The 27,339-nt window shown below is 36.3% G+C and overlaps 1 non-coding gene across 1 annotated transcript; it reads right to left on the reverse strand.

Moving 5' to 3' along the window:
* Positions 1-20,746: 20,746 nt before the first annotated feature.
* Positions 20,747-20,852, reverse strand: LOC114914265 (small nucleolar RNA R71). The gene has a single exon (XR_003801051.1). It is a non-coding gene; the product is annotated as a small nucleolar RNA R71 (small nucleolar RNA).
* Positions 20,853-27,339: the final 6,487 nt, after the last annotated feature.

The raw sequence follows: 27,339 nt of genomic DNA on the forward strand, positions 1-27,339 counted from the left end.
AGAGAGATATACGAACTGCATTGGTAAGATATTTCTTAGCAAACACTTTGCCGCTTTCTATATTCAACTTACTGTTCGCCTACTCTCCACTAATTTAGGCATCGGAGGGTCTCTATCGAACATAATTCCAGCCAATGGACTTTCTTTTGCAGCTAGCTCTTCATCGACGTCAGATACTTCAGGGGATTGACTGCAACAGATTGACGCATCAGGTAGGGGACAGAAGTGAAAAAATCTGATTATGATAAAAACAAGAGCTCAAAACAACTCTACCGGCTCCGTCAGATAATCTTCCATCGGAAAGACCTCCCTCCTCCACCTCCAATGGCAGAGCCCAACTCTTCGCATCCCGTTATCACTACAGACGTCCAACTTGCTGCTTTAATGTGCAGATGAAAGTGCTGACGGATGCAGTGCACAACCTTCAATAGCAACAGCAGCACCGATGGTGGAGGAGCCAACGATCCATATAGTGCCATTCAAGCATAGTCGTCGTGCTCCACGACGATCTCTTTCTTCATCTCCAGAGTGACGATTATCTCGACATTCTCACCGTGTCGAGCCACCACCTTTCTGATACTCTTATCGTGCCGTCCGTCACTCACGGCGGTCTACTTCTCCTTCTCGTCGCCATAGCATCAAGAAAGGGAAGAGGCCATGCACACCTTCAATTTTTCAATCCTCGAGTTCTTTGAAAGATTCTATTCTTGGGTTCTCATAACAATAGCGGCTCGACGACTACGAACACAAGTTCAAAAAGATCGACCGCCAACTAGTCTGACTTCAAGTGGATGGTCGAGGATCTTTCAATGATCTTGGCATCCATACCACTCAGCCTCTCTCTCAGCACAGCTTGAATGAGCCAATTCTATCTTAGTTTAAGATGTCACAGATGGAGCCATATAACAGCTCCACCGATCTGATCGACCACTTGAAGAGCTACAAAACTCTCATGATGATTTAAGAAGTAACCGATGCCCTCTTATGCATTGACTTTCCAGCCACCATACGGAAGGCTACCGAGCTTGGTATTCTGGACTTCAGCCAGGGAGTATAAACTCCTTTGAGCAACTCAAAAAGTCATTCGTGGCCCACTTCAGCTCCTGCAGAAGGATGCCGCGAACATCCGACAGTCTCTTCTCCATCAAGCAGAATGAAGGAGAGACACTAAGAAGCTTTGTGGCGTATTTCAATACCACCACACTTAAGGTCTGGGACCTCAATGAAGATATGGCCATCTCAGCTATGAAAAGAGGTCTGAAGAGATCCAGGTTCACTTACTCCCTGCATAAGACTCTCTCTCGAACTTATGAAGAATTTTTGGGGCACGCATACAAGTACATTCGCACGAATGAAGGTGCTACTGATCGATACCAAACAAAAGAAAAAGATCAAAAGAAAAAATAAAAGAAGAGGGAAGCTCCGATCGAATCAAGTTGGCCAGCAACTAATAAAGGAGCTTCACCCATCGATGGAGTCCAAGGCCAAGCAATTATGGCAACAGGTATGAGTCTTACACTCCTCTCACTGCTTCTTATATGCAAATTTTGATGAAAATTGAAGGAGAGAAATACCTCCATTACCTCCCACCAATGAAGGCACCACCAAGATGTCGAGACAGAAGAAGTACTATTGGTTCATCATGATCACGGTTACGATATCAAACAGTGCATTTAACTTAGGGATGAAATAGAAGTCCTGATTCAATGAGCTATCTCAAAAAATTTTGATGAGACCATCTGACTCAACCTCCTTCCAACTAACAACCTCAGCCACAATCTGAGAAAGCAATCGACAATCAACTAATGATGAGAGTAATCAATATGATTTTCAGACGATCAAAAGATTGGGGGGCAACTTTTGAAGAAGAGCCGGCTAAAAAGCAATGACTCGATAATGTAATCTCTTTTTCAAATGAAGATGTTCGGAGAATCCCCATGATGACACTGTCGTCGTCTCGATGATAATAGTGAATTATTATGTAAAAAAAATATTGGTAGATAATGAAAGTTCAACATATATTTTATTTTACTCGATCTTCTCTTGAATACAACGACCGACCGACCAACTCAGAAAAATCTCTATGCTCTTGGACGGTTTCACTAGAGATGTAGTCAATATGGAAGGAGAAATTACTCTCCCACTAACTGCAGGAACAGATCCATGGCAAAGCACTATTCTTTTAACATGCATGGTTGTTCGAGTTTTTTTGGCTTATAATACCATACTCGGATGATCAGAACTCAACACATTGAGAGCAGTGGTGTCGACTTACTATTTATTTGTCTAACTCCCAACAAGGAGTGGAGTCGGAGAGATGTGTGGGGTCAGCAACTAGCCTGATGCTGCTTCATAGTTTCTGCCAAAACCAACAAGTCAGAAGATCCTCTATCGGTTGACAAATTAGACTAGAGAGAAAATGAAGAAAGACGTGAACTGACCGAACAACTGATTTCAATCCCATTGAGAGAGATAACCTTACAAAGATAATTCAAATTGGGTCACAATTATCTGATCCGAAGCAAAAATAGCTAGTGGACTTACTGAGGGCAAATGCTGACGTTTTTGCTTGATCAACAATCGACAGCCAGATATTCTTTCGAAAGTAATAACTCATCAATTAAATATTGATCCCAAAGTTAGATCGGTGAGATAAAAGAAAAAATCTTTTGTCCCTAAAAGATAGAAGATTATCAACGAAGAAGTCAACATACTCCTCACAACCGGCTTTATTAGAGAAGCCAACTATCCTGATTGGCTCACTAATATCGTAATGATAAGAAAAGTCAATATAAAATGATAAATCTATATTGACTACACCAATTTGAATAAAGCATGTCCAAAGGACAGTTTCTCCTTATCAAAGATTGACCAACTAGTTGATGCAATGTCGGGACACTGACTTTTGAGTTTCATAGACGCCTTTGCAGACTATAATTAGATCCAGATGGCGTCCAAAGATGAGGAGCACATAGCCTTCACAACTGACAAAGACATCCACTACTACAAAGTGATGCCATTCGGTTTAAATAACGCCGAAGCGACTTATCAACAGCTGATCAACAAGGTGTTTAAGGCACAAATCGGGCATAACATGGAGGTTTACGTCGACTATGATCATGTTCGAAACTTAAAAGAAGCCTTCGACATACTTTGATGATATCGGATGAAGCTAAATCCAACCAAGTATGAATTTGGAGTGACTGTCGAAAATTTTTTTAGATTTCTTATGTCGTTACGAGAAATCGAGACTAACTCAGAGAAGATAAGGCCAGTCGTCGACATGAAGCATCCCAGCTCTAAGAAAGAAATACAATAACTCAATGGAAGAATTGCCACACTTAGTTGAGTCATGTCAAAATCGATGGAAAGTTGCATGCCTTTCTTCAAAACCCTATGGCAAATGAAGGACTTCTCATGGTTGGATGAATGTCGATAGTCCTTCGAAGATTTAAAGAAATATTTGATGTCTCCTCCATTACTTACGAAGCCAAAGGAGGGAGAGATGCTGTATCTCTACTTGACAACTTTTGCAGAGGCAGTCAATTCGGTACTTGTCCGAAAGGATAAAAATCAGATTCAACGGTTAATCTACTACACCAGCAAGATACTCCATAATGCCGAAACAAGATATTCAAGGGTAAAAAAGATGGTCTATACTCTGATTATATCAGCACAATGACTTCGATCGTACTTTCAAGTACATTCGATAGTCGTATTGACAGACTAGCCTTTGAAGGTGATCTTACATCGATCGGATACTTCTGGTTGGATGGCGAAATAGACGATCAAACTAATGAGTTCGATATACAATATCATCCATTCTCATCAATGAAAGCTCAAGTTTTGACCAACTTTGTCATCGAATGTACTATGCCCGACGACAGACCTGAGCATAAATCGACGACAAGTCGGAAGAAGCTAAAAGTGCCGAGGCCGAACCTAAATCGGTATGGGTGCTTCATGTTGATGGAGCATCCAATGCCCAGAGGAGTGGGGCCAGCCTCATCCTTATCAACTTCAAAAGAATTATAACCAAATATATCCTTCGATTTAACTTTAAAGCATCGAATAATCAAGTCGAATATATCCTTCGATTTGATTTTAAAGCATCGAATAATTAAGTCGAATATGAAACCTTACTAACCAACTTGAAGATTGCCAAGGAGCTCGACATAGACATTCTGAAAGTCTTCACCAACTCATAACTAATTGCGGGATAAGTCAAGGATGAATTTGAAGCCTGAGATCCGACTATGATGAAGTACCTTTAGAAAGTGAAAGATCTCATACAAATCTTCAAGTATTTTGAGATCTTCCACATTTCGAGAATGGAGAATGCACGAGCCAATGCACTTTCTCGATTAGTAACCATTTCTTCCAACCTACTCGACTGAACATTCATCGAATATCTGGAACAATCGAGTATCAACTGTTGGGTTCTAGCCATGCAATGAAAAATAATTTTTAAAATTTTTTAAAATACTCAAATCAATAGCTATATCAAATAAAACTATCAAGCCGAATCCAAAATCCTAGAATCACCTTGTCGAACGCGATCAAAGCAAATTCAAGCATGCAAAGAGATAGAATATTATACTTTAATTAAAATAAAAAAATGGTACATTGATGTTCTCCATAAGATTTTGAGATAGAAGTCTATCAATGATGATCCACACGAAAGTTGGCCAAGGTCCTTCCCAACTGGTGCACAGCCGCAGCCTTATCTTCTCAAAAGCACTGTCGGCTTCAAACTTACATCACGATCGCACCAAAGCTTAGTTGCTTTTGATCTTACCATCAAAATGACACTAAGAAGATACTCTTCAGATGTTATACAACCTAAAATTTAATTTTTGGCTCCAACATATGAAAAAACCAAATTCTAGGGCACTCCAGCAACACTTGCTGAAAATCTCACCACCTTTATAGCAACTTTTGCCACTCAAATTCTCATCTTTTTTTTCTCAAAATTTTTTTAAATTTTTTTTTTATGATTTCTACATCCCTTCTCTATGGGTCACCCAAAAATCTCAATTAGAAGCTATCTAGAGCATCCCTATAAATAAGGGACCAGGGGACATTACATGGGATGAAGGGGTGCCAACTTTTGGTGCTCTAACTTCCCATGCACCAAATAAATTCACTGAGTAAATTTTTGATGATTTAGAAACTTAGAGTAGAATAACTCTTCCTTCTCTACATGTCATAAAAATTTTATTAATTTTTGGTATCAAAATATAGGATTTTTTATTTATCTTCTAAGGCAATGCGTTTAATAAAAAGCCTTCTTTAAGAAGGACTCTTTATTTCTCACGCTGATTTGAGGTGGGCGGCAATTATATTTTTATATGAATTTTGGTAAACGTGGAGGAGTCCTTCTTTATTTAAAACTGGTCCAAGTTGGATAAGAATCCAATCCAAATTGATCCAATCCCATTAGGTCAAAGCCAACCGGTTTAGGTTAGCTCAAATACTTTGAACCAAACCAATTTAGGAACTTGGATTAATACAATGTGCTAGCATATCAAATTAACCCATAGAATTTATATTAAATTCTAATTAAATCAGACCAAAATTAAATCCTAAAGTGTATGATCTATTGGATTTTAAATCTAGCCAGCAGTGGATTCGAACTTTCGACGTAACCCTAATCCGATGAGATTAGGTCACCCAAAGAGTCCCAATCAACTTGGACTCTTCCAAATTGATTCCAGAATCAAATTCTTTCAATTTTTTGTCAAGTTCATAAGTCAAGATTGACATCTAGCAACATATCATGACTATCCAAAAGATTTAAAATTTTGATGAAAAATTATCAAAATATCCTTCAGTAGCAAGTTTCCGTATAATTCAATCCTTCAATCAAACAACATCTCAGATAAGCTATAGAACATAAAAATATGTCAAACTCAATCACTTATCTTTATGTATCTCAATTTGAAGATGATGATTCAGTTGATGATACATTAAAAAAAATTTTCTAATTATCACCCGACTTTGACCAAAGACTTCCAGAATCACCGTCCTATGAGATCACATAGGATGTTTGCTCCCCTTATTAGGAGTGTCTGATCCCTTATTGATCACTCATAATGTCCATGTATACTTTATCATATCCAAAATATCTCACCCAAGGATCAGAGAATCAAGTTAAGTAGTGAACCAAAATATGGATCCATGTACACAAGGTACCATGATAACCTCAGGTCAAAAGAGCACTTACACAACTCTCACTAGAGAATTATTAGTTGATATGTAAATAAGACTCCATCTGATTATTCTCTTGCAGGTCAATTTAGTGAACTCATTCTCTAATGAGTACCCATATCCTTGTATCAGTATCACCATACAAGTAGTTGTGAGATCAACCATCCTCATTTCTGAGCATACATAGGACATGCCAGTCTTATCAGTATCATTGATCTCTGACTCAATGTACCAATGATTAAGAATATTTTAGATTATGGCTATCAAGGATTTAGGTCTCACTGGCATGATCTCATCACGGTCCTAAAACTATTGTCCAGACCTATGGGTTCATTATAATCTTAAAATTAATAAAATGCAGCATATAATGAATCAAAAATATTAATTTTATTAATAATATTAATATCAATTACATGAGTTTAGAAGATAAATTATAATAAACATCCTATCGCATCCCATATGCGATTGGCTTGTAGGGCATAATTCTTTCAATCTCCCACTTGCACTAAAGCTAATCGCCCCTATACTTGATACTCTGCTATCAAGATGGCGGTCAAACTGCTGCATTGACAAGGTCTTAGTGAATAGATCCGCTATATTATTCTTGGTGTCAACTCGCTCCACGATCACATCGCATCTTTCGACTATCTCTCAAACAAGGGGGAACCGTCTTAGAATGTGCTTGGATTTATGATGCGACCTTGGTTCTTTAACTTGAGCAACTGCCCCATTATTATCACAATAAAGAGGCACTGGTTGTTCAATCTCTAAAACCATACTCAACTCTGTGATGAATTTTTTCATCCAGACGACCTCCTTAGCAGCTTCACTTACAACAATATACTCAGTCTCGGTGATCAAGTCAGCAACAGTTTGCTATTTGAAACTTTTCCAACTTACTGTACCACCATACAAGGTGAACATATATCCAGATATCGATTTGCTATCATCCGGATCAGATTGAAAATTAAAATTGGTATAACCTTTCAGTTTTAAATCAAATCCACTATATATTAGAAAAACATCTCTAGTTCTTCTCAATTACTTGAGTAAGTTTTTCACAGCTTTCTAATGATCCTCTCCGGGATCAGTCTAAAATTTGCTTACAATGTCCAAGGCATAAGCCACATTAGGCCTGGTACATAACATAGCATATATTATTGATCCTACTGTCGAAGCATAAGGAATAGAACTCATTCTATTTTTCTCTTCAGGTGTCTTAGGAGATATCTTCTTAGAAAGTTGTATGCCATGACCTATGGGCAAATAATTTTTTTTTCACAGCTTTCCAATGATCCTCTCCAGGATCTGTCTGAAATTTACTTACAATACCCAAGGCATAAGCCACATTAGGCCTGGTACATAACATAGCATATATTATTGATCCTACTGTCGAAGCATAAGGAATAGAACTCATTCTATTTTTCTCTTTAGGTGTCTTAGGAGACATCTTCTTAGAAAGTTGTATGCCATGATCTATGGGCAAATAATCTCTTTTACTTCCCTCCATGTTGAACCTCTTCAACACAAGATTAATGTACCTAGACTGGGACAAGCCTAGCATCTTTTTCTTTATCCCTATAGATCTTTATATCAAGTATATAGGATGCTTCACCCAGATCTTAATTGGAAAACTTTTATGATAGCCAAGTCTTGACTGATTGCAACATCAAAATATCATTCTCAATGAGCAGTATGTCATCCACATAAAAGATCAAGAAGGCAATAGCACTCCTACTACTCTTCTTGTACACATAAGGTTTATCCATACTTTTGATGAAGCTAAACGATTTGACTATCTCATCAAAATGGATGTTCCAACTCCTCGATGCTTGCTTTAATCCATATATGGATCTATTCAGTTTGCATACCTGATTTGCTCTCCCACTTGAGATAAATCTCTCTAGCTGAGTCATATAGACTTCTTCCTCAAGATTTCTATTGAGAAAGGCAGTCTTGACATCTATTTGTCAGATCTCATAGTCATGGTATGCTGCAATAAGAAGCATTATCCGAATAGACTTGAGCATGACTATCGATAAAAAAGTTTTTTCATAATCAACACCTTGTTTTTGTCTGAAATCTTTTACCACAAGCCTGGCCTTATAGACTCTACCTGGCCATCTGCTCCAATCTTCTTTTTGAATATCTATTTGCAGCCTATTGGGGTCACACCCTCAAGCGTATCAACCAATGTCTAAACTTGGTTGGCATACGTAGAGTCTATTTCGGATTTCATGGTATTGAGCCACTTGTCAGAGTCACTACTCATGACAGCTTTCGAATAGGTCGTAGGCTCATCATTCTCAATGATATGAGTTGTGTTGTCATTCTCAATGATAAATCTATATCTGAGTGGTACATTACGCACTCTACTCGACCTTCAGAGAGGAGGTGTGTGTAGTGGCTGTACCTCAATAATGGGCACATCTGGTTGAGAACCATCTGGTGAATCCTGGATGGATTATAGATTTTGAACTTTCTCAAATTCAATAGACCTCCCACTGTCTTCTTCTTGGATAAACTCTTTCTTCAAGAAAATGACATGCCGACCAACAAACACCCTTTGTTGAGTGGGTTATAGAAGTAGTATTCTATACTCTCTTTGGGATTACCTACAAATCTGTATTTTTTTGATCTAACATCCAGCTTATGTCCATCAATATTTTTCACATAAGCTGGGCAGTCCTAAATCTTAAGATGCTTAAAATTAGATCTTTTTTCTTTCCATATTTCATATGGAGTACTAGAAACAGATTTCGAAGGTACTTTATTTAAAATATATGTTGCAGCCTTAAGGGCATATTCCCAAAGGATAATGAAAGATCCATAAAATGCATCATGGACCGCACCATATCTAATAAAGTGTGATTCTTCTTTTTCACAATTATATTTAATTATGGAGTATAAGAAGGTGTCCATTGAGAGAGTATACCATTTTATTTCAAATAATCGAGAAACTCACTAGACAAGTATTCTCCTTCTCGATCCAATCGAAGAGCTTTAATACTTTTATCAGTTTGTTTCTCAATTATTCTTTAATACTTTTTAAATTTGTCAAAGGCTTCGAATTTGTATTTCATGAAATACACATATCCAAACCTAAACATATCATCAATAAATGTGATGAAGTAAGAGTATCTACTTCTAGCTTGAATCGATATTGGACCACACAGATTAGTATGTACAAGATCCAAAATGTCACTCGCCCAATCTCTATGTCCAGTAAATGGAGTCTTGATCATTTTTTTCATGAGACAAGATTCACAAGTTTCATATGATTCATAATCATAAGGATCAAAAAAATTATCTTTGTATAACTTGTTAATCCTTAACTCATTTATATGATCAACTCAGCATTTCCAGAGGTATGTGATATTCACATCCTCTCTACTTTTTTCTTCATATTATCAACATGAAGCACATTATCATTAAGTGAAAGAAACATAAGACTATTATCAATAAAAGTGCTTCCATAATATTCATTAGAAAAATATATAGAACAACCATTATTCTTTGCAATTATTTTAAAATCTTGTTCTAATAACAATGGTACAAAAATAATATTTCTAACAACATTTGGAATGTAATAACGGGTCTTTAGTTTCAAAATTTTTTTCGAAGACAACTTCAAAACCCTGGTTCCTATAGCTTCGGCTTGAATAGACTCTCTACTTGCACCGAATAGCTCGAAGTCACCTTTATTCAGATTCTTTATTTTCTGTAGACCCTGCAACAATTTACAAAAGTGTGAACCACAGGTGGTATCCAATATCCAAGAATCTGATATTGAAGTACTTAATGATAAATTAGTTTGTATCATATACAAACCTTTAGTAATGTTTGTTAATTTCATGGTTGCAAGGTACTCTTGCAATTTTTCTTCCAGTGGTCCTCCTTGCTACAGTGATAACAAGTACCTTTGGCGGAGACCTACTTCACCTTCTTCTTGAAGATGTCAGTTTTAGGGTTCAGCTTTTTCTTAGAATTTTTCTTCATCTTCTTCTTGCTGATCTTATCAACATAAAGAACCTGAGCCTTTTCACCCTTGAAATAACTTTCTGCTATTTTTAACATATTCAGCAGCTCAGACAAGCTGATGTTCAGTTTGTTCATATGATAATTAATGACAAACTGAGAAAAAGAGTCAGAGAGAGACTGCAGGATCAAATTCTGGCTCAGTTCACCATCTATGGCAAAATCCAGCAATCCCAGATGAGTGATCAAATTAATCATCTTTAGGACATATATTTGTACGGAAGAGCCTTCAGGCATACGGATATGGAATAACTGCTTCGATATCTCATATCAAGCAGTTCGACTTTGCTCTCCGTATAACTCCTTAAGATTAAGAAGAATAGAGAGAACATCCATTTCCTCATGCTACCTCTGGAGCTCATTGCTCATGGAGACAAGCATGATACATTTGACAGTCACACTGTTATCTTTCCATATTTTGTATGTGGCCCTTTCCTCCTCGAAAGTATATTTTTCAAGAGAATCTATAGCAGGTGTATCCAGAATGTAGGAGACTTTTTCTTGAGTGAAAATAATTCTTAAGTTCCTTAACCAGTCGACATAGTTAGATCCGATCAACTTATTAGTATCTAGGATACCTCTAAGGGACAGTGAGGATGCCATAAGTATAGTTAATCAACAATGACAAGAATACAATATAAGCGGACAACTTATGAAGATATTCACAACTGGACTAAGACTTTTATCTAATTGTGTCTCTCACTTTTTTATCGAACTTCATAGCCCTCAAATATGAAAATCGAAAAATATACTAATGTTTCGTAGTGGGGTTGAGATCTCTATTCCTCACAAATATCTTGTGGATAGCACAACAAGTATTCATGAGTTCAGGAGTAGGTAACTCTTTACCAATTGTATCTTTATAATTCTCAACATCTTTCATTCTGGCCTCTAGATCACATATAGTTTTGTGGATAGTACAACAAACTATAGTGTTCTAGTTAAATTGACCTTTCAATCCCATATAATCATATTTAAATATGCTGCCCTTGTGGATAGCATAATAAAGCAACACTATTCCAATATGCCATAAGCATCAATATGCACTTGATCAACATCATGTCAATTTCTATAGTAAGTCTTGTGGATAGCACAACAAGCTCACTAAGATCTTGACATACTCTATCAATCAAGTTTGAAGGAAGGCCCTTGTAGTGTCTACACCACTAATCAATTTAAGTCCAAAATTCAAAAAGATCAAATTGACCAGGTAAGTGGTGGGAGGCTCTCCGTAGCCTTTCTAGACACCAACAGAATTAGTCAGGCCAGCATACAGACCTAATTAAAAAATTATCTTTCACACTTTTCTCGACACCAATTGATCTTAAGAAGTTGACTTTTGATTTAAAAGTGAATTCTGATATTACAACTTAATATAATTTTATGAGGAACTTTAAACTGGTTTTGACACATCCTAACTATATATGCACATAAAATATATACTACAAATTATGCAAATTTGCATGCTTCTACTATTCAAAATAGCAATCACATTATCATGCCAAAAAATATATAAGGGTGCAATCAAAGTCATAACATATGACTAACAAATTCATATAATATAACATACTCTAATCTAATTAGGCATGCATAACACCCTTATTAGCTATATATCGATTTAATCATCATGCAACCATGATAATAAAATTTTAAATTATTATAAATTTATAATTTAATAATTAAAATTTAGAATCATGATTCACAAAAAGTCAAAAATATTTTTTTGAGTTTGAAGAATCGATGCAAAAATAATACTACATTTTAGGCAGGATATGAATAAGAACAATTCTAAGCTACTATATTGCACTTGTTTGATCGAATCAGATAAGGATAGCTCTGGCACCACTGTTGGGTTTCGACCATGCAGTAGAAAGTAAGTTTAAATTTTTTTTTAAAATACTCAAATCAATAGCTATATCAAATAAAACTATCGAGTCGAACCCAAAACCCTAGAATCACCTTGCCGAATATGATCAAAGTAAATTCAAGCATGCAAAGAGATAGAATATTATACTTTAACTAAAATAAAAAAATGGTATATTGGTGTTCTCCACAAGACTCCAAGGTAGAAGTCCTCCAACGGTGATCCACATGAAAGTTGGCTAAGGTCCTTCCCAACCGATGCGCAGCTGTAGCCTTGTCTTCTCAAGAATACTGCCGGCTTCAAACTTACGTCACGATCGCACCAAAGTCTAGTTATTTTTGATCTTACCATCAAAATGATACCAAGAAGATGCTCTTCAGATGTCATACAATCTAGAATTTAATTTTTAGCTCTAACATATGAAAAAATCAAATCCTAGGGCACTCCAGCAATACTTGCTGAAAATCTCACCACCCTTGTAGCAACTTTTGCCACTCAAATTCTCCTCTTTTTTTTCTCAATTTTTTTTAAATTTTTTTTTATGATTTTTATATTTCTTCTCTCTAGGTCACCTTAAAATCTCAGCTGATAGTCATCTAAGATATCCCCTATAAATAGGAGACCAGGGGATGTTACATGGGATGAAGGGGCACCAACTTTTGGTACTCCAACTTCCCACATGCTAAATAAATTTATCAAGTAAATTTTTAGCAAGTTAGATACTTAGAGCAGAAGGACTCTTTCTTCTCTACATGTCATAAAAATTTTATTAATTTTTGACATTAAAACATAAGATTTCTGATTTATCTTCTAAGGCAATGCGTTTAATAAAGAGCCTTCTTTAAGAAGGACTCTTTATTTCTCACGTTGATTTGAGGTGGACGGCAATTATATTTTTATGTGGCTTTTGGTGAATATGGAGGAGTCCTTCTTCACTTGAAACTAATCTAAGTTGGATAAAGATTCAATCCAAATTGACCCAAGCCCATTAGGTCAAAGCCAACTGGTCTAGGTTAGCTCAAATACTTTGAACCAAACCAATTTGGAAACTTGGGTTAATAAATGTGCTAGCATATCAATAACCTATAAAATTTATATTAAAATCTAATTAAATTAGATCAAGATCAAATCTCAAAGTGTATGACCCATTGAATTTTAAATCTAGCCAGCAGTGGATCCAGACTTTCGACGTAACCCCAATCCGATGAGATTAGGTCATCCAAAGAGTCCCAATCATCTTGGACTCTTCCAAATTGATTTCAAAATCAAATTCTTTCAATTTTTATTAAACTCACAAGTCAAGATTGACGTCTAGCAATATGTTATGACTATCCAAAAGATTTAAAATTTTAATAAAAAATTATCAAAATATCCTTCAGTGGCAAGTTCCCATGTAATTCAATCCTTCAGTCAAACAACATTCCAGATGAGCTGTGGGCATAGAAATATGTCAAACTCAATCACTTATCTTTATGTATCTCAATCTAAAGGTGATGATTCAGTTGATGATACATTAATTTTTTTTTTTAATTATCATCCTACTTTGGTCAAAGACTTCTAGAATTACGTCCTATAAGATCACATAGGATGTTCGCTTCCCTTATTAAGAGTGACTGATTTTTTATTGATCACTCACAATCTCTATGCATACTTCACCATATCCAGAACACCCCATACAAGGATCAGAGAATCAAGTTAGATAGTGAACCAAAATATGGATCTATGTATACAAGGTATCATGGTGATCTCAGGTCAAAGGATCACTTACACAACTTCCCCTAGAGAATTATCAGTTGACATATAAACAAGATTCCATCTGATTATTCTTTTGTAGGTTAATTCAGTGAACTCATTCTCTAATGAGCATTCATATCCTTGTATTAGTGTCATCATACAAGTGGTTATGAGATCAACCACCCTCATTTCTGAGCATACATAGAATATATCAGTCTTATCGGTATCATTGATCTCCGACTCAATGTATCAATGACTAAAAATATTTTAGATCAGGGCTATCAAGAATTTCAATCTCACTGGTGTGATCTCATCACGATTCTAAAATCATTATCCAGATCTATGTGATTTATTATAATCTTAAAATTAATAAGATGCACCATATAATGAATCAAAAATATCAATTTTATTAACAATATTAATGTCAATTACATAAGTTTGAAAGATAAATTACAATAAATATTCTATCGCATCACGTATGCGATTCGCTTGTAGGGCATAATTCTTTCATCAACAAATCGATGAAGTATTGCAAATAAATGGTGAATCAAGTTGGATGGATCCAATCATCCAGTACCTGACTGATGGAATTTTATCCGAGAATCCTTTAAAAGTCAAATGACTAAGATGGATGGCTTTGCAGTATGTCTTGATTAACGGACAGCCATACAAGAGATCATTCTCACTTCCACTGCTAAAGTATTTGAATCGTACCAATGCTGACTATGCTTTTGAGAAGTCCATGAAGAAATTTACAGAAATCACTTGGGGGGCAAGTCATTGGCTTACAAAATTCTATGATAAGGATATTACTGGCCCACCATGAATAAAGATGCAATTGAGCTTGTTCGAATGTGCAAACCATGTCAAAAATATGTCAATATACAGCATCGACCAACCAGCCAGTTGACATCGATCATTGCACCATGGCCATTCATGCAATAGAGAATTGACATACTCAGTCCCTTCCCTCTGACGTCTTATCAAAGAAAATTTCTGATGGTTGCAATAGACTACTTCACTAAATGAGTGGAAGCCGAACCTCTAGCACAGATTACTGAAGGCAAGATGAAAGATTTCATTTAAAAGTCAATCATATGTAGATTCGGATTGCCACATACCATCATCACTGATAATAATCAATAATTTGACAATCAAAACTTCAAAGAGTTTTGTGCAAAGCTACAAATTAATACAAACTTACTTCTGTCAGCCATCCATAGTCTAACGGTGAGATGGAGGTGATAAATCGAATAATTCTATATGGTCTCAAAAATTGACTGAATGAAGTCAAAGATCTCTAGATAAAAGAATCATATTTAGTCTTATAGGCATATCGGACAACTCCTCGCATCCCAATGAGAAAATCGCCATTCAACCTAGCCTATGGAACGGAAGCAGTGATCCTAATGGAGATCAAATTGCTATCAATAAGAGTCGAACAATATGTAGAGCCAACTCTGAATGTCAAAGAGTCGACTTGGACTTGCTCCCAGAGATTCAGCAGTAAGCTCAAATCTGAATGGCCACATATCGATAAAGAGTCATCCGATATTACAATGCGAGGATCAAGCCAAAGATTTTTCTTCTAGGAGACTTGGTCTTAAGAAAGGCAGAAGTTTCAAAATCTTTGAATCAAAAAAAATTATCTCCAAATTAGGAAGGACCCTATAGGATAATCGAGATCCTTCATCCGAGCGTATCCCGACTAAAGACTCTCGATGGAACGATTATTTCTCAAACATGGAATACTGATAATTTGAAAATATATTATTAATGAAGTTATCCACATATACGACACATCTGAAATGAAATGATCGGATTTTGACTTTTTTTGGATATTCAACTATTTACAAAATGATATCTGACCGATGACTAATTGGTCAAAACATACCGACTCTGATTGGATGAGTCTACATGCCGACTCCAGTCGGTCGAATCTATATACCGACTTTCTATAGTCAGACAAAATAATATACCGACTCTGATTGGACAATTGTACATGCCGACTCGATTACCATTGAGCGAAATACTATGCCGACTTGACTCCAATCGAGTGAAAAGTATACCGACTCAACTTCGATTGGTCGAAGGATATTCAGCTTATCTCTGTATATCAAATATTTTAAAAAATTTATGCCTAAAATTTAGTCAGCTGATACTTGACTAACAGACAAAATTCTATGATTACGACTACTGATTGTCATTCGGCATATTGATTGATAGTCGGCTGTTCGATTAATACTCGACTGTATTAACAAGGATCATCTATGATGAATGATGCATCCAAAGAGGCAACATGCAAGGAGTTCAATACTTAGAAATTTTTCAATACTTAGAAAAATTTTTCATTGATCAGCAAAAGAGTATAAGATTGGACCCAAAGTTTGCTTACAAAAGGAAAATAGGACTATCATCTGATAACAAAAAGGAAAATCTATAATAACTATACCGATCGCCTGGCCTCCTCCTCAATTGTGTTGGTAGCCACTACAACTCTGGTTCGTGGCCTTCGACTATGGCTGATTCTACTCCGACCGACTCTGGTGCAGCTTCCTCTGTAGCTGGCATAGACTCTATCGCGATCGCTGTAGCTTCTTTAGTCGAGGTTGTGCTTCATCGATTGGCCCCTCTTCTACCGCCCCAACTGGGACAGTGATGGCTCAGGTCAAGGTCTGGATAAAATTTTTCGATGGTGTCTTTGCCATCTTCATATCTAATCTAATAGGCTGCACTGCCGCCCTCAAGGATTTTATTCTTGAAATCCTAAGATGCTTTGTAATCATTGAAGGTCTGCTCTCATGCTTGATTGAGTGCCTCCTGGACCGACTTCACTTCTTTTTTGATAGAAGCTGACTCTGCATTGGCCAATACCAATCTCTCCTCGATGGCCTGATGCCTTCCCCATTTCTTCTCCAGCTCCTCGATGCAGTCATCACGTTCTCTCTCGAGCCGATTGATCGAGTGCTTCTTGTTCTTGATTCAAGACTCTTGAGACTTAATGATCTTTTGGGCCAACTCCAATTTGGCTTTGACCGACTCCAACTCGGCCTTAATGCAGAAGATTTTCTCTTGAAGTTCTTTCTCCCACACAACCGCCACCTTCTCCCGTACAGTTATCGCCTGAAGATGCTCGATGGCAGCGGCTGTTTTAGCATCGACGGCCACAACCTTTTCGATCCATATTCGATGGAAGTCTGTGATCTTCTGATAACCACTTTCCAACACCGACATGTCATGTGCTAACTGAAAAGAGGAGAGAATAAGTTAGAAAAAATAAGTTAGAAAAGATAATTGAAAAGTAAAATATCGACTTACACTAAGGATTATCGGGTAGAAGGATGAAAATATTTCGAACACCATCCAACTTTTTCTGTTCTCCCTGTCAGTTGGGAGGAGTGCAGCTTCGACAAGCCATTTTGCCAACCTTGGGTTCGCCAAGGCCGACTCACCAGTGGAAATCTAAATGTCGAAAAGCTCCATGAAGTCTGTCGGAATTTTATTATTAGTAGAGGTCGCAGGCGTCTTTTCTTACCTCTGGGTCGACAACTGCTCAGCTAGAGCTGACATCCCCTCGGGCATAGGAGGTGATGAATACTTGAATTAAGTCACAAGAGACACATAATTCTATTTAATTACTCTTTATTTATTAAGATTTGATGTTCTTTAGTCTATTTTATAAGTAATTAGGAGTTTGAATTTATATGATTTAAATTAGACTTAAATTGAATCAAATTCAAGTGAATTAGGCAACTAGCTTCCATTCCAGTGTGAACGCGACTTAAAGATTAAGGTTTAAGAAGCAACCTCTCCAATCAAAGATCCAAATTAGAAGATATATGAATTAAGTGTGAACATGATTTAAATATCAAGGATTCAGATTAAAAAATCACTCTTCATGAAGATCAACTATGAACACGATTTATGGATCAACGGAGGACAAGCAAGATGCTTGATCTAAGGATCTTTATTGACGCTTATACCTCTCTTTTCATGAAACCCTAATTATCGCCCCCTATTCATCTCAGAGGGTGAAACTTCTTAAGCGTGCCTCATATCCCACTCTCCTTTCTCCTTTCTTTCTTACACAAGTCGTGTCCCCTCTCTTTCTTTTATTATATGCCAAAACAAAAAAAAAGCCTACGCTCCTTTTCTCTCATGCACAAAACCCTGGTGTCGTCCAAGCCTCTCTCTTATGTGCCGCCATTCTTTCCTTTCTTAACTCATGTCTCCAAATCCTAAAAGACTACTCTCCACTCTATAATAAGACCTCAAGGCCTCCTTTAAGGATCCATCAGCCTTCTCCATGCCAATAAGTCTTCTCCACGTTCAAATCCCCATAGCCTTAGGTTCCATGCCATAGCCCTTCTTCGCATCAATCCTGTCTTCCAGATTTTTGGCCGGCCATAAGTAAAACCTTTTTCCCTCAAACTCTGCTATCCCAAACCTCCATTAGTCTCCTATAAATCATAAAAATCTCACATCCAAAATCCTCCAAAAAGTCCTCCAAATCTTTCTCTTTTTTTAGCCTTATAGACTGCAGCCTAAAAATTTCAGCTACCCTCTTTCACCATCCAACCTCTTCTAAACCCACTTTTCTCAGTCTATTCTCCACAAATCTCTTCCTCATGCTACTGAAAGTCTTCTCCAAAGTCCAAAAAAGAAATTTCTATAGTCCAAGATACAGATCATGGTGAAGAATCTCTCGATGGTCAGCTAGACAACCACCTCTCAAGAGATCTCTGTAATTTTGTTTTGACAGTGTATTTTATTGTGAGATTTTATGTATTCCTCTTTAATATACAATGAAGATTGATTTTATTTACTTATATTTTTGTATCTTTATTTTTTTTACATAAGTTTTTAATCTAGAATAATCTATTATCCTTGGGATGAAGCTGTGATCTATGGATACAGTTCGTGCTTTTGGGATAGATTATCTTTAGGTAAAGATCTCTCTTTTATATCTAGATAATTTAGACTAGCCTATAACTTTAAGAAACGGATCGTGATCCAATGAGTATAGACTGTACTCTCTAAGATACGCTATATTTTTATTGTTTAGATACTTAAGTAAAGGCATGTGAAAGAAGGGTACTAGCTATCAAACAAGGAACAACTGAAATTCTGAGAATCCATCCTTATATTTAATCCAAACTTCCATCTCATTGCTGAAATCAAATTTTATTTACTTATTTTGATGCTTAATAGTCTTTTAGTTAATCACACAGCTATTTCTTTTCAATTTAAGATTAAAATAACTTAAACATAACTACACGATCTCGGTGGATACAAACCTGACTCACTACTATTTACGTAATTTTGAGTTAGTGATTTATTTTTGATACTATAACAGTGATCAAATTTTGGCACTATTATCAGAGATCATGTTTTAGTTACTTTGAGTAAAAAAAGAAAGTCTATTTACTACTTTCTTTAATTTATTGCTTTCTTAGTTAACTGCTTTATTTGTTTTTGTCCTTATTTTAATTACTTTATTTTCCAACTTGCCTTTTATTCTCTTGATCTATAAAAAAATATTCAAAAAAAATCAAAAAAAGTATATTTACTATATTTGCTTTCTATCTTTTATTTGCTTTCTAACTTGCCTAATTTACTTAGTCAAACTTATATTTTTGTAAAATCAATTAAATCTTTACACTGACATCTCATAATCTATTTAGAAAATTAGGTACTGAATCACAAAATCTAAAAAAAAAATAAATTAATATAATCTTGATTAATCATAAATTTAGATATATTTTTTTTTCTATATCGCATAATTCTATTAAACATCTTAAGGACAAAATCCTAATCAATATAAGGTGAGAATTTTATCACCCTTTCTTGGCCCATATACCACCATCTTGCATTTGCATTAACTCAAGTCTTTAACCTAAAATCAATAAGACATTAGCCCCTATGGAGTCTTGAGCTCAATAAGACAAGGACCCCTAAGAGTTGGACTGGATTAGGATTAGTCAGTTTAACTAATGTGTAGAAAAGTGATTCAGAGATTACATCCTAAAATAAAGTGGTTCATTAATTGGTTCTATTCGCTTATCTGACCAACTCAGTTGGTGTTTAAGAAAAGCAACGAAGGAATCCCCACCTATCTTACATTTATCTGATCAGTTGAGTGGCTAGTCTGCTATTTGGAGTGCTCGAAGGTGACCTTGGTAGTTAGGAGCTATCTAGATCTAGGACTACACATAGCTAGAATTGATTGACACACTTAATTGCTGACAGAAAACATCTAATCTAATTTTAATTCTTCGCATCTATTTTTTGGATTTAGGACTCAATAGGCTCTCATCTTTAGAATTTTTTTCGTCCTCTTCTTTTATTTATACCTAAAAATCTAAAAAAATATTAAAAAAAATTAAAATTGCTTGTGTTTGCTCTAAAGTATAAATTATAGGGTTTATGCTCGGATGTCGCTCATTGCAACCCGAGATTCAACCGTTAGATCCTGAAATTGAAAGAATCTTTAAAGCCAACAAATCCTGAAACATGAATCGAAACCAGGAGACTGATCCACCTAAGCAGCTGAAGGAGTACTTTACTCCTTCCTCATATACCTACTCTCCTTGCATCCAGGTACCTCTAGTTTAGGCAGGTCAATATGAAATTAAGTCAAGTGTCATCCAAATGCTCCCATCATTTTATGGACTTGCTAATGAGAACCTGTACAGATATCTAGATGAATTCTTGAAAATTTATTCCATAGTTAGAATTCAAAATTTCTCTGACGATGCTCTTGGTTGAAATTATTTCTTTTCTCATTGAAGGACAAAGCTAAATATTGGCTGAACTTCTTGGATACAATCATAATTTCAGTCTAGGATCAACTGCAGAGAGAATTTCTTAAAAAATACTTTTCAATTGAAAAAACTAATCAAATCAGAAAGGCCATAACTAGTTTTTCCTAGTTGGATGGGGAGATAATTCATAAGACTTAGAAGAGATTAAAGAAATTGATTAGAAAATGCCCCCATCATGCTGTACCTAAATGGTAACCGGTCCAGTGCTTCTATGATGGCTTGTCAGAGAAGCATCGGTAAATAGTTGATGCATCTTGTGGTGGAACCTTCATGCTAAAAAATAAGCATGAAGTCTGGCAGCTATTTGAAATCCAAAGTAAAAACTCATTGCACCATATGTCTGCTGCCAAGAGAGATCCTCTTATGTCTAGACCTAAACGAGGTGGGATTTATGAAATTAATAGTTCAATGGACATCCATAGTCGAATGGATGAATTATCTCAAATGATGAACCGAATATTGTAAGTAATACCCGCCAACACTCCACCCACATCTGCAATAGATGTTTGTTCAATTTGTTCAAGTCTTGCTCATTCTGTTTATGATTGTCCCGCTGCACATCAATTTTCTGAGTTTATATATGAACAAGTCAATCAAGTATACACTCATAACAATTTCAGACCAGAATACAACTCTTTCTCCAACACCTATAATCCAGATTGGAGAAACCATCCTAATTTTTCTTAGACCCAACTATACTGAGGGAGCCTATAAACCGGCTCATACCCACAACCAGCACTAAATTTTCAATCTTCTTCAAATGCTGCCCTTGAAAAGATTATGCAAGAACTATAGATTTTGCACTCCCACACACAGTCAATTGCAAAGCTAGAAACCCAAAGGATAACTAGCTACACCTTTGAATAGGAGGGAAGAAGAAAAATTGTCCAGTCAACCTGAGACTAATCCTAGAGGTCACTATAGAGCTGAAAATTGTAATACCCATGAGACTTTCTCCGAACAAGCCAAATCCATTATGACCCTTAAGAATGGTAAGGTCATTGAACAACCAGCTAAAATTGAAAAGACCAAAATCAATGAAAAGTTGACTGAGTCTAAATCAACCAAAGAGAAGGAGGACCTTAGGGCAAGAGACAAACCAATATCTTTAGCATCACTTCAATTACCCAAAGCTCCATTCCTGAGTGCATTAAATCCCTTATGCTATTTAACAAGAAGGATAAACTAGATGAAATATTAGAACTATTTAAATAAGTTTAAATCAATCTCCCCCTTCTTGATGCAATAAAATAGGTCCCGGCCTATACCAAGTTCTTGAAAGGTTTGTGCACACAAAAAAAAAATCTAAAATACAAATCTCGAAAAAAGTTTGCTTTACTGAACAAGTCAGTTCAGTCTTTCAACATACTACCCCTCCTAAACTTAAGGATCCAGGTACCCCTATCATCTCTTATATCATAGGGAACCTACACATTGAGAAAGTATTGTTAGATTTGGGTGCGAGTGTTAATCTTTTCCCAAGCTCTGTGTATGATCTATTCAGATTCGGAGAATTGAAACCCACAATAGTAACCCTACAATTAGTAGATTGATCAGTTAAGGTGCTCCATAGAATGTTGGAACATATGTTGGTGAGAGTGGATGAATTTTATTTTCCTGTGAATTTTTTGATGCTAGATATGGAATCAAGTAGCAACCCTAGCCAAATACCTATCATCCTAGGTAGACCATTCCTAGCGACTGCTAATGCTTGTATAAACTAAGGACCGAGGTTATGGATGTATCTTTCGAAAATAAGAAACTGAGGTTGAACATTTTTAACGCAGCACAGGGATCACCCACTTCTGACCATGGTGAGATCAATTTGCTAGAGAAAATTATAGAGGACAAAATCCCTACCTTGCTCGACTCAGACCCTTTACAAGAATGTCTGACCCATTTTAATGTGGATGCTTTTGATATCGATGGATACATCAATGAGGTGAACAATTTGATCGATACGCCCTATTCTTTGGCCACCCCATCATGGATTGAGAAATATGGGACATTACCTGACCTCTCCAATACTCCCTTAGCTTCCTCCCTATCATTAGCATTAGAACTAGAGCCACTTTTAGGATCCAATAACACCTTTCCAAGGACCACTACAACAATAGATTACATTGCATCTGATCTAATCTTTGAACAAGAAGTGCAGCTTTCAGGTGACCATATAGGGGTTATGGAATGAACCATTATTGAACTAAGCAACATTGACCCCTTTATCAACATACAATAGATTTATGGGAAAATTGATGCACATGAAGAAATTTTAAGAAGCTCGACCCCGATTATGTGGGACATAGATGAATGTGAGGTGGTGAAATGGCCTGACCAGGACCTAACATGGCAAGGAGCTGAATGGTGTATCTCGATGAAGTGGTCAACTTTCATACCTTCTTCTTATCACCCTCCATGGATAAATGGCCAATATGCACAATCATGTCTTCGTAGGCATAGCCAAACTGCATTGACTAAGCCCATCTATTGGGTGGAGCTGGTCTATGAACCATCGTGAATCTTTATTTGGTCTGGCTGAAGACCTCAAACTTAGTACTTGTTGGGAGGCAACCCAATATTTTAATTTTTAGTTATTCAACTTTTATTCTGTAGGAATCTAATAAGGATGACTAGCTAAGTTGGGGGGAGAGCAACATCAACATCTGACGAGGGTCCATGAAAAATATGAAAAAATCTGCAAACAATAGCAAATCAGATGGTATCCCTCTTTTTGTATTTTTTTAAAGTTTTTCTCTTCTTTCATTGGGGATAATAAAAATTAAATTAGAGGAGAGAATAATTAACAGTAGTTTAAGTGAGTCCTCAAGTATGATTAAAAAATAATTAGCTTTATGTACCCAAATTTTATCTTGATTAGAAGTTAATTAGGTATCCTAATCAAGGATTGATTAATAGTTTAGATAATTTTAGAGATACTGAGAGATAAATTATTAAAAAAACTCAATGAATGGTATGGTTAGATCAGACTAAATTGCAGAGTGATTCTAAAATCTTCTTCTTATCTATCTCAATGAAGAATTTACTTCATGTGGGTTGGGTAGAAAAGTTGAGGCATGTAAAAGTTTTCTTTAGTATTTGCAAAAAAAAAAAATCTAAATAAAATAATTTTTTAGTATTTTTCACTTAGTAACCGAGCCCTTCACTTAAGCAAGCATTGTTGTTCGCATCAAAATGTGAGAAAGTGAAAAAATCTCTTGTAGAGTCAGTCTTAACTCATAGTTTTTTTGACTTGAGTCAATAAGCCTGAAGGATGTTCTACACCTAATATCCTAAAACTAACTAGTTTGGGAGTCATTGGCCTAAAGCTTGCTACAAGAGTCAATTAGAAAGCTTAAGAGGTTAAGATATTGTACTGACTATACATGTAAATATTTTTTTAAAAAAAATAAAATAAAAAAAATAATGAATAATATGGAGACTAAATTATAAAAAGACAATAAACCCAACTCACATCAATTTAAAAGATTTAAAGAGTAAAATGTGGAGTTGGTAAAAAAAGATCTTCAATAATTTTTGTGACTAACACTTAACCACTAATTGGATTAAATTAGTGATCTGATAAAGTACTTCTTCAATATTCTGATCAGATATCAGCTATCTTTAGGGATGTCTAACCTAACTTTTAATTCAAGACTGAGTTGGTACATATTGCTAATTTTTCTATTTTACTCGAAGACGAATAAAGTTCAAGTTGGGAGGTGTGATGAATACTTGAATTAAGTCACTAAAGACACATAATTCTATTTAATTACTCTTTATTTATTAAAATTTGATACTCTTTAGTCTATTTTATAGATAATCAGGAGTTTGAGTTCATACGATTCAAATTGAACTCAAATCGAATCAGATTCGAATAAATTAGGTAATCAGCTCCCATTCTACTATGAATGCGACTTAAAGATCAAAGGACAAGAAGTAATTTCTCCAATCAAGGATCCAAATTTGGAGATATATGGAACCAAAAATGAACATGACTTAAATATCAAGGATTCAAATTAAAAGATCACTCTTCATGAAGATCAAATGTGAACACAACTTATTGATCAATGGAGGAGAAGCAAGATGCTTGTTCTAAGGGTCCTTATTTATGCTTCCATCTCTCTTTTCATGAAACCCTAATTGTCGCCTCCTATTCATCTCACAGTGAAACTTCTTAGGCGTGCCCCATATCCCACGCTCCCTTCTCCTTTCTTTCTTATTCATGCCCCCTTTTTTCCTTTTATTACACGCCAAAATAAAACAAAAACCTACGCTCCTTTTCTCACGTGCATAAAACCCTAGTGCCGTCCAAGCCTCTCTCTCATGTGCCACCAACCTTTTCTTTCTTAACTAACATCTCCAAACCCTAAAAGATCACTCCCTACTCTATAAATAAGACCTCGAGGCCTCCTTTAAGGATCCATTAGCCTTCTCTATGCCAATAAGCCTTCCCTACGTCCAAATCCCCATAGCCTTAGGTTCCACGCCATAGCTCTTCTTCACGCCAACCCTATTTTCCTAGATTTTTAATCGGCCATAGGTATGACTTTTTTCTCTCAAACTCTGTCATCCTAAACCTCCATTAGTTTTCTATAAACTATAAAATTCTCACATCCAAAGCCTCCAAAAAGTTCTCCAAATCTTTCTCTCTTTCCAACCCTGTAAACTGTAGCCTGGAAATTCTAGCAACCTTCTACCACCTTCCAACCTCTTTCAAATCTACTTTCCTCAGCCTATTCTCCACCAAATCTCTTTCTCATGCTACTGAAGGTCTTCTCCAAGTCTCAAGAAAGGAATCTCCAAAGTCCAAGATGCAGATCGTGGTGAAGAAATTTTCGATGGCTGGCTAGGCAACCACCTCTCAGGAGATCTCTATAATTTTGTTTTGATGGTATATTTTATTGTGAGATTTTATGTATTCCTCTTTAATATGCAATGAAGATTGATTTTATTTGATTGTATTTTTATTTCTTTATTTTCTTTATATAAGTCTTTAATCTAGAATAATCTATTACTCTTGGGACGGAGCTGTGATCTATGGATACAGTTCATGCTCTTGGAACAGATTATCTTTAGATAAAGATCTTTCTTTTGTATCTAGATAATTTAAACTAGCCTATAACTTTAAGAGATAGACCATGATCAAACGAGAACGAACCGTGCTCTCTAAGATAGGCTATATCTTTATTGTTTAGATACTCAAGCAAAATCCTAAGAATCCATCCTCATATTTAATCCAAACTTCCATCTCATTGCTGAAATCAAATTTTATTTACTTGCTTTCATGCTTAATTATCTTTTAATTAATCATACAGCTATTTTTTTTAAACTTAAGATTAAAATAACTTAAATATAATACACGATCTCCGTGGATACGAACCTAACTCACTACTATCTATATAGTTTTGAGTTAGTGATTTATTTTTGATGCCTATGATAGCGATCAGGAGGTATCTGAGATATAGTCGACCCCTCATTGGTCGATCCCAATTTAGGCATTGGAGTAGCCCGAGATACCGCTGGCTCCATGTTGGCGGTTGGTGCTTCAGCGACCACGACATCATCACGGTTGCCTGGCGCCTCAGCTGTCGAAGGGACTTCTAATGGTGGAAGCACCATCATGGCTGATAGTGCGATGACTGACTTAATCCAAACCTCTACGACGACTATCAACGAAATATCGATTTGGCTCACTGTTGCCGAAGGAGTGTTGGCCCGACTCTTCTTCGAAGCTTGGGAAGGGCCTGCACTTGCAGTAGGCCTCTTCCTGGCGGCATATTGTCAGATTTCATTTGCTGAAGGTCGAGCTACACACCGCATAGATGCAAATAAAAGATAAAATGACTTAGTTACAAATTCTAAGCCAAAAAAAAAGAGATGAAAATAAAAGATCAACCATGTTATACCTACGGCAAGTGCCGAACTAAGTCTGACATCGTAGAAAGCCTATTCCGTCAATAATTTTTTCTATGAAGAAACTTCCATATCCTTCAGTTGGAGGAAGTCTTCTCTATCAGTGGCATCAATCCGACTATTCTCATTCGGACTTGTATCTGAACTCCTCCGGGTAGAAGGAAAGCCCCAACGTAAGGAAGAAGAAACAAAGAAAAACTATCTTCCAATCATGAATGGAAGAAGAAAGGTCGATGATGAAAGACAGACCCTTCCTCGGAGAAAAGAACCACCAACCCTCATCCTTCGGATGGGGGCAAACGACAAAGAAGGGTCGAAAAAGGGAGATCCAAGGCACGGTCGGGACCATATGACACGATAAAGCAAAGGTGATAAGGAGCCAAATAGAATTCGATGCAAGCTGAGCTGGACAGAGTTGGTAGTAGTCCAGGACATTTCGACTGAACTTCGAAATCGAAAAATAGAGGCTAGATTGAAGATTTTCAACATAAAAAGTGATCTGATCCAAAAGAGGAAAAATTATCCGACCATCCAGATCAGATGCAAACAATTGAAATTACTCTAGAATGCGATACTACTCTTAGAGATGGATGACTACAAGTTGGTCAAAGAGAAAACCTCTACTGTCGGCTCGAAAAGAGAATTGCCAACGAACCAACCGGTTGACTATCCCAAGAAAGATTAGGAGCTCTATCTTCTTCGTCTCTAACTTTAGCTTTACCCTTTCTACTGTTACTTGCCATTGATAATGGCAAA

Source organism: Elaeis guineensis, chromosome 5 (assembly GCF_000442705.2).
Source record: "Elaeis guineensis isolate ETL-2024a chromosome 5, EG11, whole genome shotgun sequence".
Taxonomy (NCBI): domain Eukaryota; kingdom Viridiplantae; phylum Streptophyta; class Magnoliopsida; order Arecales; family Arecaceae; genus Elaeis; species Elaeis guineensis.